The 20,888-nt window shown below is 36.9% G+C and overlaps 1 long non-coding RNA gene across 1 annotated transcript; it reads right to left on the reverse strand.

Annotated features, from left to right (window-relative positions):
* Positions 1-1,572: 1,572 nt before the first annotated feature.
* LOC122843579 lies at positions 1,573-18,504 on the reverse strand. The gene is made up of 3 exons (XR_006372731.1): positions 18,448-18,504; positions 11,823-11,939; positions 1,573-1,697 (listed from the first exon to the last, which is right to left on the reverse strand). It is a non-coding gene; the product is annotated as an uncharacterized LOC122843579 (long non-coding RNA).
* Positions 18,505-20,888: the final 2,384 nt, after the last annotated feature.

Here is a 20,888-nt window from a genome sequence, read left to right on the forward strand (position 1 = left end):
TTCATTACTTTAGAAGTACATTCACTAAAAAGGTTGATATTAAGAAGAATTTAATGCTTCATGTCCTGTATTTATTATAATTCAGATGGGCATTTTTGTAAACCAATGCTTCATAGATGCTTCTTAAATTGTGTTTAATTGACATCAGTTCTCAGCAGAACTTAAGTTTTATTTATTGATGCATATCTGCAACTTGAAAGTATGGATGGCATATTTGGGGTATTTATAATGCCCAAATATGCCATGGTAGGGCAAAGGAGGAAGCAAAACAGCAAAAGAAAATAGCTGGAAGAAGGTAGATTCAAAGGAATGAATCTGATTAATTTAACTTGGCCAACACTCAAGCACAAGTGGAATAAAATAAATCACAATACAAGCTGGAAATAATGTCATATTCACCATCTGTTGTAACAACATAACCTAACAGATTATTTCTGTGCTCATCACCTGCTGTGGAAGATTGCAGACAATTAGAGACCCTTATGCAGCAAGACAAGCTGCTGCCATTTATGCATAAATGTATATTAAGCTACATTGATACAGGAAATTAAATGATACACTTTATTGTCTTACTACAGGAGAAATCTTTCAGTATTTCATCATATATGAGCATATTATACAGTCATTTTTAAGCATGCATGCTGCTGTGGAAATGTCTGGATGTGATTGTCTGCAGGCATTTCTGTGTCCAGGTAGGATCAATACTCTATCATTAGTCTGGAGTGACCTGGTTTCTGCACTGCTCAGTCATCCATCAAACAAAAACAATCTTTTTTCTTTCCAACTGTGCCTCATAATGTGCTCCTTTGTTTAGCTATGGAGTTTTCCTGGATTAAGTCTAAAAAACTATTTAATGTAACTGTCTGCTTCTCTTAAATTATTATTGTTAAAGCGATTAGCATGAATACTACATGCATAAGTCAATATGACTTATTATTTTTGTATTGATCTGTGACCAGATCTCAAACTGACATGACTTTATTGCTTTGCAACTGGATTCTCCATTGCTAACATAACATGTTAAATTAATAAAATGAAATAAAAACATTTCATTGGAAAGCCAAAAGTATTTAACAGTGACGGCAAAAAAAACAAACATTTTAACCAAATTAAAAGATTAAAAATTCTTCAGAAGTTCCAGTTCTTAATTGATGATTGTTTTCAGCTTGTGCACTTTTGAATGTCATCATAATCTACAACCCGACGGGTTGTAGATTGCTGGTATCATTGTCGTGTGGTCAGAATCTACAACCCGACAATCTTACCAACCCAACAAATTGGTAAGAATTGGTTCTTACCAATTTTTGTTCTTGTTTCACTTGATTTCTAAGTTTAAAATCCAAGTTTTACATATTTAATGATAAGAACTATAATTACGATGACTTGTCTATTTTACGTGGAGAAATGCTTTAATTTCCAGTGAATTTTGGAGTTATAAATACAGCTCACTGGACCTTCAAGAAAGAAAATCAGCATGCTGCAGAATAAAATGAATGAAAAATATGTAAAATAATCCATTTAAGACTGGTTTACCAACAGGAAAGGAACCAGAATAAAATACATTCATACCCATTGGTCTCCTTTGAGTCCACATTCCTCAGCTTCCTCCTTCTCTCCTGCTCATTATCTTCCTCCAACCATTTGATCCTCCTCTTTACTTTCCTCTCACAACCGCAGTCACTCTTGCATGTCTCCAGCTGTCAGGGTGTGTCAGAACAATGGAGGCAGCAGTTCTCAAACAAGAAATATTACAATAAACCTTTCCACTCTTGCAATCTGTAATGACTGGTTGGAAGTGTTGAGAAGCAGAATTAAATATAATAATGTACCAAGTTCATATATAAACATTTCTTCAGGCTTATAGTTTGTGATAGTTATATTCATTCTTATATGCAAATTGGAGAAATATGTAAGCAAAAAGGTGAAACAAAGCAAAATATAAGTTCATAATGCAATCAAAAGAGTGACAATGTTTTGTTTTGAAAGACAATCTCAGTTGTGATTGCATAATGTGATGTTATAGTCTTATAGCAGTCAAGGAATGAACTTTGCTGATTCCCCTTCCCATAGCTTTAGGTTGCAGCTTCCATGAAAACAAGATCACACTTTTTTTTTTCTTCAGTTTCCATATTATTGAAGCCCATTTCCATACAACATACATTTACTACAAAAACATTTTATTTTCCATTTTAAATGGCGTAAGGCTCCGTTTGTTTCAGAAAAGTGCTTCATAAAACAAAAGAGCACTTTGAAAAGCAACAAAAAGGCAATTTTATTAAAGTTTCATAGTTTATATAATTTTTGTGCTTTAAATGTGATGATTCGTGACCTTTGACCATGGTTTCAACAGAGACAAACTCAGATCTTCTAGTGGTCTCCCTCCCAGGCTTGTTTTGTTTGAATTTAGAAGAATTTCCAGAGCAGAAGTAATAAATATATTTTTTATTGCTCTGTAGCAACCCTTCTGATTCAGAGCTGGCAGAGTGGAAAGAAAAATGAATCAAATTTTACAACATTACATAAAAAAACAGTATAAACCCACAGTTGGTAAGAATATTCTGGGAGGGAAACTGTTAAAGATCAGCTAAAAAGACATTTTAGCACTAAAAGGTTTTGTGACAGATGAGTTTAATACCACAAACACATTCCAGTATTCTATTATTTTTTTGAACATTGATGTTTTTATGGAGTGAATCCTCAGAAAATCTGAGTTATACCAGTTACAGAGAGATTCCTCTCGTTTTAGGCATTTAAACTATATTTATGACTCTGGATGGTCTTCAACGTAATTTGTTGTCCACATTTTGTCAGGGAACATTTGGATTGATTTATCTAAGAAGCCTGATTGGATGGCATGTTTAAGAACTTGAAAATGTTTTAAAACAAACAAGATTAATAAAATATTAAGAAGCTCTAATGATTAATGTTTTTCATATTTTGTAACATTTGTTTTTTCCTCCTCCTACAACTCGTCGTTTCTCGTGGTGCATAGCGTTTCGGTGCACAATAAATAATTCACTCCGCCTTAAAGAAGTTTCTATTTATGTGTCAGTATGTGGAAATCTGTGTGTCTGGATGGTTTTGCCTCCCACCCACTCTGCACTTTCTGCTCCAGTCAGAGCTCACATCTTTTAACGGAAACACTTGAAGGTAGAGAGAGGCTGGGATCACCGGAGTAAAGGTTCTGTTTTATGGTTTGGGGAGGAGAAACAATCTGAGTTCTGGAGCAATTTTAAAGCAAAATGTCTGCCATATTCCTCCTGCAGTACTTGTAGGGGTCACAAGCCAGTAAGTAAGACATAAACTCTTAATGAAGCTCATTCACCAATTTGCTCACCTTTCATGCCAAGATGAGGACCTAAATTAATTTATTCAAGTCTGTTTTCTATTCACAATAATAAACCTGTGTGGAGTCTGGAGTCTCAGTCCTTTTACTTCCTTCTCTGCAAACCTTTCACATCATTTTCTTTTTATATTGTCCATGTGAGATTTCCAGGTAAGTTTATGATCTAAAATTACTAAACTTTTTTTTGTCTGAATATAATATTCTAATGTAATATTCAAGATCTGTGTTCTTCGATCTTTGGTCCACAGAATAATCCACCACATTATTTCAAGGTCCATTTCAACAACTAACAAAGTCTGTAATTATTTTAGTTGTAGCATGTTTTTACAGTTCTTTTTTTTCCACTTTAAAAAAGTAAAACTCCCTTTTTACAAAGAATACATTTGTATATACAAATTCAAAATTTTACCCAAAAAATAAACAAAAACAAAAAACAAAATCATGCTACTCCGCTAGTGTGAAAACCCAGATTGTGCGTCGTGTTAGTTACTGTAAGTACAGTTTGCAGTGGTTCATAACTGCTGATCAATAACAACTGAGGGGCAGGAAGTGAGTCTGACCTTACTCTTTATTTAGACATGTGAACAGATCAAAAATCATGGAGCTGCTGGCTACTCTGACAGTTATTTTTAAAGTGTGTGATAAATATTTTAGGAGGTAGTTTGGGAAAAATCCATGAGATGAGCAGAAGTTGTCAAACAGTCACGCCTCCTCCAGCTGGTACTCAACTCTGGCAAAATTTAGCATGCAGCTGTCTCTTTAGGAACCTGTCCCACTGTGACGGCCAATCACAGACAGCAGAACGTGTTTTAGACTGTCCTTGTCAGTGACCTTGAAGGAAGCAGGATGGTGAAGATGGAGGATGAACGCAAGATTGGTTTAAAAACCAGTCATCTTCCAGTTTCCCTCTGTTTGTTCGACCAACCAACCTATTGACTGCAACATCACCTCATCCCACTCACACAGTCCTCCCCTCCATCCAGTCTCCCCACCGGCCTGTGGAGCGTTGCATAATTCCCAGAGTGGGGGAAGGAGGAGAGGATAGGCGAGAAAGGTAGAGAGAGAGAGAATGACTCACGATGCAACACAACGTCGAAGTGCTAAAGCCTCATTCTTCATCACAACCAGGCAGGAATAAATTTCGGCATCACACACACCACAGTTGTTCTGCAGCTTTATTACTAAAGTGAATGTATTGATTATTGTGCACACTTCATTATAATTTTACTTTGTCTACTGAATCCAGGTTTAAAAAATGTGACACTTGCTGTCAATGTGAAAAATAATTAAAATTCAGCAAAAAGTATTTAAGCAAGTTCATGTTCTGAGTTAGGTTGTATTTAATGCTGCTCCTTTAGCTCTGCCAACCAGCTAGCCAGAGTAATGAAACAACCTCAGACATCCATCTTCTCTCTCTCCCTGTTCTCTTATCTTCTGTAATGTTGATGTTTCATTTGGCCCACAAACAAATGCCACCCTGGCTTCCCTGGGAATCCATGTCTGGGTGACCTTGTAGAGGAAATCACCGGTCGTCCATCATGTAACGGTGTAGGGAGCCTTAGATTTGATAAGACCCGAGGATAAAATTGGTTGATTTACTTCACCAGGGCCACATAGGGCTTTTCTGCGCCCAGGGAAATCTACGGACATTAAGCCAGTTATGGCATCCTAAATGTTGCAATTTTTAAAAAATACACAGGGAGGGCATTTTGAATTTTCTGTATAACCCTTCCTGTTCAGGCATAGCAAACCAATAGATCACATGTGTCAAAGTCAAGGCCCAGGGGCAAAATCTGACCCACCGCAGCTTTGAATGTGGCTCTCTAGACTCCAGACGCCAAATTACCTCCCTCCAGATTTTTTACATTCACGCAAAAATCAACAAGACTTACACTGTTCCACTAGCACCGCCACACCAGCATGAATGTTGTTCGGCACAGAGATCTTTATTAGAGTAATTAGAGTTCGTGGGTAGGAGGGCGATCGTAGAACGGTTAAAGGTCGTATATGTTTGTTACCGAACAGAGAAATAAATGTGCAGCTTCCGAAGGAACCTTCGACCGTCTCTTGCTTGTCGCACCACACCGCTGTGAACCACAAAGGGAGTCCAACCACGTCAGCCTTGGAGCGAGAAGAAGCTCCCCTGTTTCCCCCACGAAGTTCGGAGGTTCAGCAGGAAAGGTTAACACAAAGGTTCATGCCTGATTTTATTGGAAATTTTCCACAAAAGTGGTCAGAAACTTTAGGTTTTAATGTGACTCCCATCTGCAGGTGGCAGTATTTCTTACTTCTACTACACTGCTGACTGAGTCTTATTTAATGTCAAGTTATAATATGATAAACAGAAACACTGAAATGAAACAAAAGAAGCAAAAACAATTATTTGGCTGTACAAATAAACAATCTTGTTACTTCAGGTCTCTTGCGTTGTTCAGCACATTCATGTCTGCCACCTTCTCTTCCATTCTTCCTCTCATATCAGTCACACTTTTCTTTTGTCTCTGCTCATGCTCGTCTCTCCCGTCACACTGTCATCTGACAGGCTCCATCCATCCATTACACAGACAGCTGTTGTTCCTCTCTGATTGGCTCTCCATTTTAGCCCAGCTGTGGCATGGTGCTGTCTAAAATGGATCCCCTTCGCGGGACTCATGGGGACGCTGAAGCTGCAGGGTGAATTAACTTTGTATGCTGGCAGCTCTGACAGCAACGTTAATAGGAAAAAGTTTATGATTTAGTGTGTTCAGGTTTGTCTGTTATGGACTTTTATGATGTGAATTTCTGACATCACGAGTCGTTTATAGTGAAAATGAAAAGAGTGTTTGCGTAAACATTTGGGATTTTTTCCGTTCATATTTAGAGATTTTGGTTTCTCTGTATGATGTGAATATAACTGACTTTATTTGTTATGATTTGATGGTATTTCACAACTAGATCTTCTGTCTTCTCACACCCACATCCCCAACGTTCCCTGGTTGCCTGATCTCGACCTCATTTCCACTGCACCCATGAATGAATGTGACAAAAAAGTGAATGAAACAGAGAGCGAGATGGAAAGAGAGGAGGGGGATTATAGTGAGTTTAATTTTAGACACGACACGTAATTCCCTTGTTTTTCCAGGGCTTCTATAAATAAACTCTGCTCTCACTCAACTCCTGTTTTCACCCACGCGATCGCTGTTCGATGGGTGACATGGGAGGGTGGGGGCTGTTGCTAAGCAACCATATCCTGAATTGGGAGGTCATGTGATTGGCGGATGACTGCCACCATGATGAACCAACATGTAGGCTCTCAAACATGGAACTCAGTGGAAACATCTCTAGATATCAGCCTTTACTACAATAATAGTTTTTCTTCCAGTCTGTGAGGTCACGGTGAATCCATCCACAAAGTGACAGACGGGTTTTTCTGCCGTCTGACTGCCTGCTGGTTCTTTCTGGTTTAACTGCACTGTTATGTAATGGCACATCCAGGCTTTTAGGTGGTGGGATAATGGGCTGCAGCTCCTTTAATGGACGGCTGTAGATTAACCCGAACTCTTAACGCATCACTTGCACAAGAACAAAACAACTGAGGAATTTACTTGTACCGTGGTTATTTAGTGACTGAGGAACGGGTGGGAGAAAATGCAGATTGATAATAAAACCTTTAATCACTGGTGACCGAATCTGGTGAAAAGATTCAAATATCGATGACTTCAGACTCACTAACAGCAGTTCTCAGCGTTTCCGAGACCAAACATTTCCAGTTGACATTTACCACTCAGGTCTGTCACTAGATCCAACTAGAAGCAAGAAGAGATGATCAGTTAACAACTGTACATTTCTTTTCAAATAACTCCACAGTTCTGGTGATATGATTGCAAAAATACGCATCACCTACATTTGGTCAAAGATCGTCTGATACTACATACACTTCTGGACAAAACTGTGGTCAGACAGCAGCTTGCACAGATTCAGGCTGGGAAGGCTATTCATCACAATAGAACAGAAAACACAAACAAGAATGAGTAATCTCAGCTGCTGTTGGGTAAATAAACTCTAAAATGTCACTTAAAGCCACAAAAAGGAAGATCTTCATCACAGAGACGAGTATTCATCTCTCTGCAGTTCTAAAATTGAATTAGAGCCTAAACTTCAATTGAGGTGAGTCCAATTAGTTGTGATTTCCCAACAGTACACTCAAAACTCCTGCTCCTTTCCCACCACCGAGTCAACATCTATCCAGAAAGTCAGATTATGATGCCCAGGGATTTCTCCTGGCAGAAACCAACTAAATATGGAGGGGGCTTCCCGGCACCGGCAGCACCCCAGGAGCCCAGCTTCAGCTACCAGCCGCTACGCCCTCCGCCCCCCTGGCCCCCCTGGCCCCCCTGGCCCCCCGGCCCCCCGTTACGGAGCCCCGGAGTCACGGTCCGGGAAATGTTTGCTGATTGCTGTGGTCTGCAATTCATCGAGATCATGATTCACAAAATATGCTGGTGCTTTTTGTCCAGCCATGTGTAGCACAATAAGCTAAAGGATAATTTTTCTGCAGGCATCCATCAGGACGGCTCTCCCAGCGAGCTCTAATGGATTTTCATACCATCAGGAAAATGGTCAAAAAGATTTTATTAATTTTGCCAACAGAAAACTGATTAATAACTTACAAAATATTAAAGTGATAAAGAATAAGGTTGGAAAAAAACTCTTCCAGTTTTTTAGTAATCAGTTTGTGCAGCTGCAATTCTACAACACAGCTGGACCACAGCAAAGTTCAGAGTTTACAGCAGTTTTTAAAGCTTTCAGAGATCCAACAGATTGAGTAAAGCGTTTCTCCATCTTTTATTCCAGCTTTAGAAAAGTGAGTAAAATGTGAAATATTTTATGTGTAGATTTTCAGGTGATTTTTCAGTTCCATATTCATTTGAAAATGCAATAATTGTGCCTACAAAAATAGCTTTGAAAACCAATTGTTGCTCTGCAAGTCAAACTTGTATTTCCTTCTAGGGAATATATTTATCAATTTATAAGTAAAGTCATTGGTTTGTGAAACCATCTTCATATTCAGAAACAAAAACTATGCTTTTTTTTTCCTCAATAGAAGAAAAACAGTCAATCTTTTTTCTGTCATTCTTTGAATTTTGTTTTTAAATTTTAAAAACAAATTTAAAGGACTTGAATTTAGTCCTTTTACTTTAATTTAGTCATGCTAATTCTCTGTTTTCAACAATTTAGTTCATCAAGTTACTCCATAAGTCTTTTTAAATTTATAAATAAAATATTTAAAAAAACTAAAATAAAAAAATAAAACTGAGTGTCTCTTCTACCACTGAGATGATGTCATTCTCAGCCAAAAGAGGAAGTGAGCTTTTCCCAGCATTCACCTTGATGGGTGCACTAAACCCCCCTAAACACCCCTCAGCCTGGCTCTCCCATTGGACGATCTACAGGAACGGAGTCCTCTCTGATTGGACGCCGAGACCCAGCCTGTTGCTGGGCTGTTTCCATGGAGATCACTATCGCCTCATCCAGAAGCAGACGAGCAGATCAGGATGGGGAAGGAGTGAGAAATGATGAAGGGCTTCTGGAGTATGTGAGAAATGTGAGAGAAGGGAAGAATGAGATGTCGAGGAATTAATGGAAAACTGCAGCCATGATGGAGAACGTCGCTGCATCCTGGTTTTCTGCAGATGGGCTAATTTAATACTGTAAGCCTGAAAATTACTGTCCTCCAGCTGTGTAACACAGAAACATTTTAGAGATGAAGAAGTGAAGAAACATCTCAGCAAACCTTCCAGTTCTAAGCTGCTCTAATTTTCTGTTATTTAAAGACCCTTCTTTTATCCAAGCCAAATAATAAAAAAAAAGGGATCCGGTATGATTCATCTGAGCTCACTGTGCAGCACAGCTTGAAGAAACAATTAAGACCAGGATAGTTACTTCCCTGTAAAACAAACTGAAATAATCTGATCTTTACCAAATTTACAAAATTACTAAATATATAACCAGACTTTAAAGTCTGGGTGCCACATCAATCTACTGCATGTCTTCATATATATATATATATATATATATATATATATATATATATATATATATATATATATATATATATATATATATATATATATATATATATATATATATATAAAACAAACAAAAAAGCACAACAGGTCTTAATTCAGGGCTCCATGTCTTCCTAAATCTGGCCCTCTAGTTGTCCCATCAAATTCACCCGAAGGTGACACCGTAGCGTAGCGTAGTGCCACGTAGCGTAGCATAGCATTCAGTTCTCCATCCCAGTTCCTGACTGGACGACTAGAGAAAGACTAATTATGTTTTTCTTTTTTAAGACACACAAAGAAATTAAAGATTTTTGGCCTAATTAGCAAAACCCTCCACACCCCAAAAAACCCAACCACACTCTTCAGAGTGGACACTGTTACTGAGGGAAGAAGCTATAAGTTTTCAAATTGGAAACAGATGTTTGTGATTAATTCAGCAAGAGAGAGCGAGACTTTCAGCAGATAACAGGAAGTACAGTAGTGTGTTTTCAACCTGTGCCTGTCACAGAACACACTAGAGGGAACAAACATATGCAGCTGATTACTGTTCTAATTACTAATAAAAGACAGTTTAAAATGTTTACTCCAAATCTTTGTCTTAGTTTTAAAAAACTCTCATTGGAGTGGATATCTGATATTATGCAACGTTGCTTCTGCTATTATGAATATTTTATGACTGCTAATGTTAGGAAAGGATAAAAACATTTTAAATGTCATATAAAAACTGCAACTGAAAGAGAGAGCCTTTTGTTTTTGCTACAACAACTTAGACATTTAGAAAATAGATGCAAACTTTACAGAATAATTGCTTTATGGAAAAATGCAGGTGAATCAAAAGTTAGCGTGATGAGTCATCACTCAGAGCTTTGCTTCTTTCAAAAACATCAAATTGCCTCTATTGAGTCTGTCACAAACTTTTCAGCAGGAAGCCAGATTAAAGACAAACAGCAACGCAAGCAGAACTGTCAGGGAAACAATTTATGGCACAGCAGATGATTTAAAAATGAAAATAAAAGTTCTGTCACTTTAATCAGATGGAGACTGAGAGTGAAGAATGGCTGACGACTTATCAAGCCAAGCTGTGATTTACCAAACATTTTCTATTTTTTTAATAAGACCAACAAAATTCAGAAACAAACAAACTGGGAAGTATTTGCTAGAACTTCTCTTACAGACAAAAATTTTTTTTATCAGTATGCCTTAAAAATCATCAACAGTTTAAAAAAAAAGGAGCAAGGAAAGTGCAGGAAGATTCAAAACATCTACAAAGACGTGTTTGACTACCCAAGTGAAAGAAGATACATGGTCTCGCTATCTGTTCTGTAACCAAGTAGATTATCAAACTATGTGAATGGAATGAAACTCTCCCTATAAAACTGTAAGCTGTGTTCTGCTCAAGGCTCCTTCTCCTGACTGCGATCAGTGAGCAGAGACTTCGAACAAATACCAATTAAGAATGTATTCTTTCTCTGGTTCTTTGGGTCATGAAACTGTTTTTTCTCACTCTTTCTTAAAGAAAAAATTCCACAACATCTGCAGGTGAAAACGTTCAACATTTACATAGTTTGAAAATGGAGAAAGAAGTTCTAACATTCATAAGAGTTCCATATTTCCACCATCCAAAAACAAGAAATGTAAATGCGCTTTATGCAAAAATGCAATTTCCTAAAATATTTTTAAATTTCTCATGTTTGATTTGGATCAGGGATGTCCAACTGTAATTCTCAAGAATCATTGTCCTGCTACTTTCAGACACTTCAACTCACCTCAGTCAAAATGCTGAAAATCCTCCTTTGTTCTAACTTAACTTCTAATTTAAGCTTTTCTGTTAGGAAGACGCAATTTTTAATTCAGAACCCTCCTCTTCATTTCTTCTGTGGTATTTCTTTAATTAAATTCTCCATGCATTTCTGAACTCATCTGTAATTTTCCCCCGTGTGGAAGATGGTATTTATTTTTACATTTCATTCATTTTTTCATGAAAATATTGTTTGATCAGTACCAAATCCTCTTCCATATTGTAGAACTGGAATTGTCAATGCAACTCCTTTTTCGACCAAAAACACATTATTTGTAGTTTGTGTTAAAATTTAACTATAAAGCTTAACATTACACCTGATCTATGCTAAGTGTTACTTTTATGGTGCCGACTGCAGTTTTAAATTCAAATTAAACAGCTTGTTCTTTTTAAGAGAAACTGGAAAATCAAGTCAGGATTGTGTTGCTTTGTGACTCGTATAATAAAACGAAGCATTACTTTTGTTTTTGCAGCAACAATACATTTATTTTTACTTTGGGATATTAAGACTTTAGTGGTTATTTATTCTAGAAATGAGATTCCAGGTTTCATTCCTGACCTTCACTCAAACCTAAGGAGCCATTTTCACTCAGTGATGAACTGATGATGATGATACCCTCTTCCTCCTGACCTTTCATTATTTCTGCAGTCGCTTCCCGAAGCTCCATTTCATCTCAATCCATGTGGAGGAAGTGACTATGCAGCTGACTGCGCCCTCTGCTGGAAGCCTGCTGGAACCACATCTAGACTGAGAACCAGAAAAATTCTTTAAGCAAGAAAATAAATAGAAACATTCAACTATGAAAATGAAAATCATTTAAACATTGTTAAACATTTACATAAACTATAGCTAAATTAGTCAAATCGAGATTATTAAATCAAAAACAGTTAATCAGAAGAAAAATGTTTTATTTGGGTTTAGGATAAATGCGTAATTACTGGAGAGCATATTTCATCAGTGGAAAAACTTGTCATATTTTTGGTGTACATTATGCTTTACAAAAACCTTTTTAAATAAAACTCTGTTAAATAACATTAAATAACTAAATGTCAGCTTAATAATTTTGCATAATTTAAACATTGATATTCCTACGTCATTAGTAAAATTTTGAAAAGATGTGTGAAAATTCAAACATCTATGTTACTTACTCTAAATAATGAGCTTTAAACATACTTTAAGACATTTTCCACAAAGATTAGATTTAATTAGATTTAATTATTCTTTCCAGACTGTATTTTCCAAAGTGTTTCAGTTTCTATGACAATTTTGAACTGTTTGTCAAATAATTATGATTTATTTCCAAACCAACTTGGCTAAGATTTACTAAAAAAATCCCCCAAAAAAAACTCACAGCAATTTGCACTGACATTTTTGACTTTCTTACTGCCTGATTGATAAAAAATCAAGAAGTTACTTATGATGTTGAAAATTGTTACAATGCTTTTTTGATGCCAGAGAACCAAAATGAGAACCAATTATCCACATGTGGAGAAAACCAGAGTCCAAAAGCTCAACGACTCATCCAATATTTCACAGCAAAAAACCCAAAAAACCTCCACAGGTCTCACTGCCTCTGAGGTCAGAGGTCACAATTCAACAATAAGAAAGATTCTGGGCAAAAATGGGCTCACTGAGTGTTTTTCAAGTTCAAAACCAAGAAAATAAATAAAAACTGTCATGAGATTTCCGAAATAAATAGGTTCAGTTTTGTAACTTGTTGATGGAAAGCAACAATTTTTAAAATCATAAAAACTGCTCACTAAGTCATTCAGCTCCCTGCATATATTGCTGAAGGCTGGATTTCCCAAAATACATGTTCCTCCAACCTTGAATGTGAATAATTTCCCTTCATGAGTTCTTAACACAGGGGAGCTTTTAGAGCAACTGTTCTGAGCTGCAAATCTAATTCATGAAATACAGTAATTTTCCCCTTCTCTCATTTGAATACTGCTGACTGATTGGTTTACGGCTCAGCAGCAGCTTGAGCGCAGACAGAATGCAAATTCTGCTGTTGACATGTAAATGGCTCAAACTTTAAGAGATGCAGAAGAAAATGGAGCAATAAAGCGATCAGAATGATCACAAAGACACAGAAACAGCTTCTTGATGGCTGAAATTACACATCAGAGAAGCTCAGGAATCCGAGTTCAAACTATTGCTAAATGCTGCAAATGTAATTTATACAGGAAATTACCGTTTAACAGCAGGAGACTGTTCAGTAGCAATAAAATCTAATTTATTTTATGAAGCTGCTCATTAAATGACAGGAGGATTTTTATTTAATTAGAATATCTTTATTGATAATGCTCATAATGATAAAACATTCACACACAACTACACACATGTACAGCAATAATAAAACATGCAGCAGGAAAAATTAGATGTGGAAATAATTAGCATGGAGGATAAAATCAGGGTTCTAATAGTTTAGGGTTTTTGTTAGTTTTGTTATATTCAATGGTGACTTTGTCTAATTTAGTTTCAATTAGTTTTTAGAGTGTTTGCTAGTTTTAATTAAATATTAAGTTTTTTCCCCCATGCTTAGCCCATTATTTAAATTTTGCTCCCAAATATTTTAACTAAAGTATTGTGTTGTGATTATGCATGCATGGATTGGGTAATCAAAAGATACCATTTCCAAAATATATATTCAATTATTGTTGAACAACTGTAGCATAAGTGCCACCAGGAGGAGTACGGAGAGCCGTAATTTTCCTACAGCCAGTGGTGATTTCTGATATGGGCGACATGGGCAACCGCCCAGGGCGGCATCTTGTGTCATGAAAGGATTAATTTACAAAATTTATATATACATACATATAATAAAAAAAATGCAAAAATTTATGAAGAAATATTGGATGGTTACGCATTTGGTTTTGCATTTTAATTTTTCCTTTTTTGTTTCTTTATAGTGGTTTTTAATAAGTGAAATGTTTGGGGTTTTATATATTGTAGTGATTAATGAAGGAGTAATTTAGTTTAATTTGATGAATAGGACAGGCATAAATAAGCCTTTTGCTTCTGCCTCTACCTTTTCAGTGAAGGCATTTAACATGTTGCAGTGTTTTGATATAATTGATGACTGAATAAATCAAAGTATTTACTAAAATGTCGAAGTTTTCTTGGAAGTCTGAAGCTGCATTTGATTCTGTTTTTATTTTCCTCCTCCAGAATTATCACTGCTTTGTCTGACCGCTTTAAGACTTTACCACTTTCTAATAAATGTGTGATTAAATATCTCATTAAACACCAAGCGCCTCCAGGTGGGGTTCTGCTCCAGGCCGCACTTCCTCTGCTCTGACACCAGGGGGCAGTGTTACCACGAGCAGCTCTTGAATAGACTTATCAGCAGAAACACACATGTTCACCTTGCAGAAACACATTTGAGCATGAACAGAGTCAATAAAGTCTATTGTGTTTGGAGCTAAAATGGTACCTGGCAGCATGTCGCTCCTGCTCTATTCTGTACTACACACACTCACGCACACACACACTCACGCACACACACACAATACAGGGATGTATTCATAAGAGTGTGTGTTTAGTTAGTTTCCACACTGTGAATAAGTGTGTTGTATGATGTATGCATGGATACAGTGGAGCTATGTGTGGGTGAATTTGAGGAGAGCATGCAGGGGGTGGATGGAGGTGTATTTGAGAAAATGATAGTCAGCATGGGAACGTGTGTGTGTGTGTGTGTGTGTGTGTGTGTGTGTGTGTGTGTGTGTGTGTGTGTTTGTGTGCCTTGCAGTGTCTGGGAGGTTTCTGAGCCAAATTCATTTGTTGCTCCAGCTGAGACAGACAGAACTAATCTACCTGGATTTGTCAGGAAGAAGAAGGATAGCAGCCTCCCAGGTCTGTAATAATCATGCCAACACTTGGCATTCTGTGAATTAAAATACATTTTCAACAGTATTAAAACGCTTAGTAGCATGCGCACAGTCTTTGTTCAGCTTCTACGTAATTTAATAAACACCAGAGTTTCCTTTTAATCGCAAGCAGATTCACAGATTGAGGGGAAGAATGAAGTTTGCCTCCAGATCTTGGAGCGTTGTCATAAATTAAAGGATTACATGATCCTCTGGGTCTTGGTGGAGACTCTGACCAATCAGTCACAGGAAAAATTGAGGAGCTGAGTGGTTTGGTGTACCAGTGGTGAAGTAAACACAATGCAATTCAGTTTGTTTTTATGCCACTGATTCACAACAAATTCTGTCCCAAAGTACTTTACTAAACAGATTTTAATAAATTAAAGCAGTAGATGGTGAATTCAGACCAGCTGACTACTGCTAGCTAGAGTTGACCAGCGCTAATCCACAAAAGATGGTGTCCAGAATATTTTAGTCTCTGCTCCAACACGTGCGTCTCCAATATTTTAATTACCTCCACCTGGTTCTACTGGAGCCTGCTAATGAACTATTTAATTTAAGAGTGTTGGATCAGACGAACACTAGAGGAGTGCTGGCCGGCCGTCTTGTAGATATATTGAAAGTTAATCAGAAACTGATCAAATTTGCAAATATTTGAGAAATTCACAGTTTTTTTATTGCTTGTTCTCTTTATTCCAGTTCTATAACAATTTTTGTTGTGCATTTACTCCATTTTCTCTAACCTCCAGTCGGTCATGGCAGATGGCCTTTTGGACTGAGCCAGGTTCTGGTTCTGCTGGACGTTAATACCTGTGAAAGGTGAGTTTTTCCTCTCCACTGTCGCTACATGCATGATTGGCTTGAGGGATCGTTACGTCCAGGAGGAGTGAATGCTGCAAATCAGGAGCTGCATTTCTATCAACCATAAAACTGTACAAATTGAAATTATGAAAATAAATTTGCTTAATAGAAACACGGTCATTAATAAAAATTAAAACAAAAAAAAGGCAAAAAATTTTTTTCTTTGAAGTCAACATTTACCAACAACTTTAAATTATTTTTAATGTCCACACCAGGGCCAGTCTAATTGGTTCTCTACAAATCTAATCAGTTTTTAATCACTTATTAAACGTTAACATGCTTTATAAATTACACCTTAAAGAGTTTGTGGGGAGCACCAAATAAAACTTAAGACTAAAATAGAAGTTTCCTAAAAATAGTGGAAACAATCTAATAGTGAATCAACTAATGTTAAAGGAATATTAATAAACTAAAGAACTTGAGACATAAATTACAATCTACAGATAATTCAGTTTCTCCCTTATGGAGGAACGGTCGTTTTAAAGATGAATGCTTCGTCTGCTAAGGATTTAGCTCATTTAAGACTAAATGCTGTCAAGAGGAAGATTATATTGATGGTCTGACTCAGAGTTTTATGACCTACTTTTAATCTTAGAAGGGACTTTAAAATGTGGAAATTAGGGAAAGAAAAAAAAGAAAGTTCACCGGTTAAAAAGCACCAGAGACTCAGCCACACCAGTTACAGAAAATTAAAGGAAAAAGTCCCATAATTTAAATTTGGGAAGTGGGTAAAGGTGGTGGTGGAAGATGATCAGAGAGACAAAAGGCCTGATTTAAACAGTTTTAAATCAGCGATGTTCAAACATCTTAATGGAGAAAATAAAGCCAGAGCACATCTGGTGTGATCCCTGCTGTGACTTTAAACGAAGAGCCACATCTCAGACCACAGGCAGCTTTATTTTCCCCCTGAATCCACAAATCAAAGAAAAGTCCACAATCCTCTGCAGATACCACAGGTGAGTCAGAATGAGCCAATGAAAAACAGGAAGAGATGACATATAGAAAACATATCAGAATCTGTCAGATAAATAAAACATCCCATCCTGCCTGAAGTGATAACATCTCTGTTGTTCTATCCGAGATATTTTCTTTATAGACCAACGCTTCGGTGCTGAAACAACAGAAATGCCAGTCAGTAAGTGGAAATGTTACTTCTGATACTTTTTCTATTAGATTATGAAGCTGGAGCCGACAGAACTTGACAATAAACACGTTTATGTAGCTTCACCCAGCCAGATATGAAGACAGGAATGTTTTTATTCACAGCTTCTTCCCAATCTGCAGCTCTTGAACATAACTAAAGCAACCAGGATGTATGGTTTTGGGTTGGTAATTTTTCTCAAAAGTTACATTTGGCAGAACTGAGATAATTATGAAACTTTACAGAAAGTAGCAGATATAACTTAAGAATGGACCCAATAATCCATAAAGTGTGATTTTCCAGAAAACTCACATTCTAATTTATGAAGTCTTTGGAAACAATGATGGTGTAAACAAACAGTGTATCTTTATATCTTCACTAACTTAATCTGCATCAACTTCCATTCAATTTCCATTAATTTCTATAACTTAAGATTTACTGTAACCCACAGGTGTCAAACTCCAGTCCTGCATCGTTTAGATCAGGGGTCTCAAACTCCAGTCCTCGAGGGCCGCAGTCCTGCAGTTTTTAGATGTGCCACAGGTACAAAACACTGGAATGAAATGGCTTAATTACCTCCACCTTGTGTAGATCAGTTCTTCAGAGCCTTAATTATTCTATTCAGGTGTGGTGCAGCAGAGGCACATCTGAATGTTGCAGGACTGCAGCCCTCGAGGACTGGAGTTTGAGACCCCTGGTTTAGATGAGCCTCTGCTGCACAACCTGAACAGAATAATTATTAGCAGGCCTCTACACAAGAAGGAGGTAATGAAGCCATTTCATTCCAGTGCTTTTATCTGTGTTGTATCTAAAAACTGCAGGACTGCGGTCCTTGAGGACTAGAGTTCAACACCCCTGCAACCCCTAGCAGTTTCCTAACTCTAAACCCAACCCAAAGTTAATTCACACTCCACTTCTTCTGGGGGCTTCAGGCCTCTAAAGCCCAGTCTGCAAAATTACTTGTTGGAAAAATGATCCTTGCAAAGAGAGAAATGTTAAAATACACAAATAAAAAGGTCAATTCCCATTTCAGCTCTTGGATCTATTATTTGTTGATGGTATTGGGAAGTCAAAGGTCTGAAACTTCACCAACAACCCAGACCAGCCAACTATAGCTAGTTTGCAGCAGAATGTTTTTTTTTTGTGATTTTGAAAAAAATTTTATTATGAGGTTTGAAATTATGAAAAACTATTTTTTAAATGTGATTTTCACTTTTGTGGAAATGAATGTAAAAAATAAACAGGTTTTCAAAGAAATTACAGGGAAAATATGCATAAAATATTACAGGTTGGTGGACTTGTTGGACTTTTCTGTGCTGCCCTTTTTATCTGAGTTAAAATAAAGACAAATGATGCAGCAGAAAATGAAAGCAGTCACACCCACCTGCTGCTGACCTTTGACCAGAAGGAGATGAACTTCCTGAACCAGAGCTCTCACTGCTCCAGATGGGAGTGATTTTAATCACACCTCTCCCTCGTTTACACCAATCAGTCCCCCGGCCGCTTTATTAGGCACAGTAGGTTTAATCCCCTGTTGCCTTCAGGGTTTCCTCAGGCTACAACTAGCAGCTGGAGGAACATCTAACATTCATGATGAGTAACTTCTTTAATTTCCTGCTTCTGAATATCATCAGGATTATTTTCTCCTCTGTTTGACTGAAATTCTGTCTAACAGATGAAGGAATAAACGTTTATATGGAGCCAATCATTTTGCTAGTGATGGGCAAATGAAGCCTCATGAAGCAATGAAGCTTCTGGCCCATTGCTTTGCCCAAAAGTTCATTACTCGATGCTTCATTCATTTCTCACTAGTGACACCTGCTGGTGAAGCTGTGGCCTTGTTACTCAGACAGACATATTTAAAAACAATTAGTAAATGCACTATTGTCACAAAGTTTTTGTCAAACTCACGTTTAGTAACAGGAGAGTCAATTAAATCCTATTTAACTAATCTTTTTTAGTTATTAAAATTATTTGTTGCCAATCCTAATGGCTGTTTTCTTCTGTCATTGACTGATTTAACAATAGACATTTGTTTTGGTGTACTCGGAGTCCAGTGCTTGTTGGGGCAGACAGTTTTCTTTGAGTTTTGATTTGCCTCCTGAAAAACTTTCTATTGGCTCTCTGATCTGATCCCTTATATTTTTACTCATAAGCCAGAATTTTACTCGTCCAACAGCTTTAAGTCTGTTTCTGCTGTGCAAGAATGATATATTTTTGCTGAACAAAGAAATGGTGAAAATTTCAAGAAGGTGAAAATTTTAGAGGTGAAGGGTTTAATTATTGTTATTTAAGAATATTGTGAGTGAATCATCTCAAAGTATTCCCTGATGTCAGATTTTTTCTTCTTGCTGGCTCCATTTCAATCAAGTTTATTTGTGTAGCACATTTCAGCAACGATGCAATGTCAAAATGTTTTACTTAATAAAAACACATAAATATAAAGTCATAAAATATGCCACAATAAACCATTGAGAAAACTGGTAACAAACATTACATTTTGATGAGTGTCATCATCAAAATCATTAATACACATGAACTATAAAAGGTTCCTTTTATTTCGGCCACTTATGAAGACAAATGCTCCACTCATGCGATCAAGCAGCGGCTCATCACGCTTTTATTTTGAAAACCGACACGCAAAATGAAGCAGTCACGTGACCCATGCAATGCGAGGCCTCGTTTGTTGCCAGTCACGTGGTTTTCAGCAAGACGACACAAGCCTCGAAGCGGGGCTTCATTGACACGCCCCCTTATTACTCGGTACAAGCCTCGAAGCCTGGCTTCAGATAGCCCATCACTACATTTTGCACATTTCTAAAATTGTCCAACATCTTCTAACGTTTTGTGGGTTTTGGTCTTCAGTTTACTGGGTTCAGTGCAGTTATTGTCCCTTTTCAGCCTCACACTGCAGAAACACTAAATCTCATCAACAATCTTTGGTCTGGCTTCTGGTGCAAATATCTTATTATACTTGAAACCAAACAAACTTTCAAGCAACTTTCAACAAGACATAGCAGCTTGTTTAAGACAATAATTCCTTAAAATTGATCATGTAGGACTTGTTTCATTGGCAGATTATTTCACTTAGGACATTTTCCCATTAGCTAATGAAATAAGCACTTTTTCAAATCAATTTTAAGAAATTCTTTACTTAAAACAAGTTTCTATATCTTGCTGAAAAGTTACTTGAAAGTTAGCTTTGATTTATTTCAGGTATAATAAGATATTTGCACTAGAAATCAAAAATATCGTTGGTAAGATTTTATGTTTTTGCAGTTCAGTTTTTCGTTCTTAGCTGACAGGAGCAGCTCTGAACAAACTATTTCAAGATCTGAAGTGTTGACACTATTTGGCAGCATAAACTGATTATTAAAGCTGCTTTTGATTTTTTACCATCTCAAACCAGTCTGTCAATTATCCTCTGCTCACTGGACATTTTCTCTTTCCTCTGCAAACTTTAGATGGTTTTGCATAAAAAACCCAGAAGATAAAGAGTTTCTGAAATGATCATTTAAATCTCCTGTCTTCCTCATTCAGCAGGTCGTCTTCACATCCAGGTGCCTGAACACATTCAGGAGCTGCCATGTGATTGAAAACTATTTGTGTAAACAAGCATCAAAACAGGTGAACTTTGTCTTTGGGGTTTGGGATTTTCTCTATTAATTTGTATGCATCCAGTCAAGTTTTCTCTTGCATTCCCAAAGTAAAAATTTTATAATTTACCCAAAAACATTTATATGAAATGCCTTTTGAACGTCCTGTTGAAATATTTTGATATTTTTAACCAATTTTTGAAACCATTAAAAAACCATTAGGTGCACA

Source organism: Gambusia affinis, linkage group LG14, assembly GCF_019740435.1.
Source record: "Gambusia affinis linkage group LG14, SWU_Gaff_1.0, whole genome shotgun sequence".
In the NCBI taxonomy this organism is placed as follows: Eukaryota; Metazoa; Chordata; class Actinopteri; order Cyprinodontiformes; family Poeciliidae; genus Gambusia; species Gambusia affinis.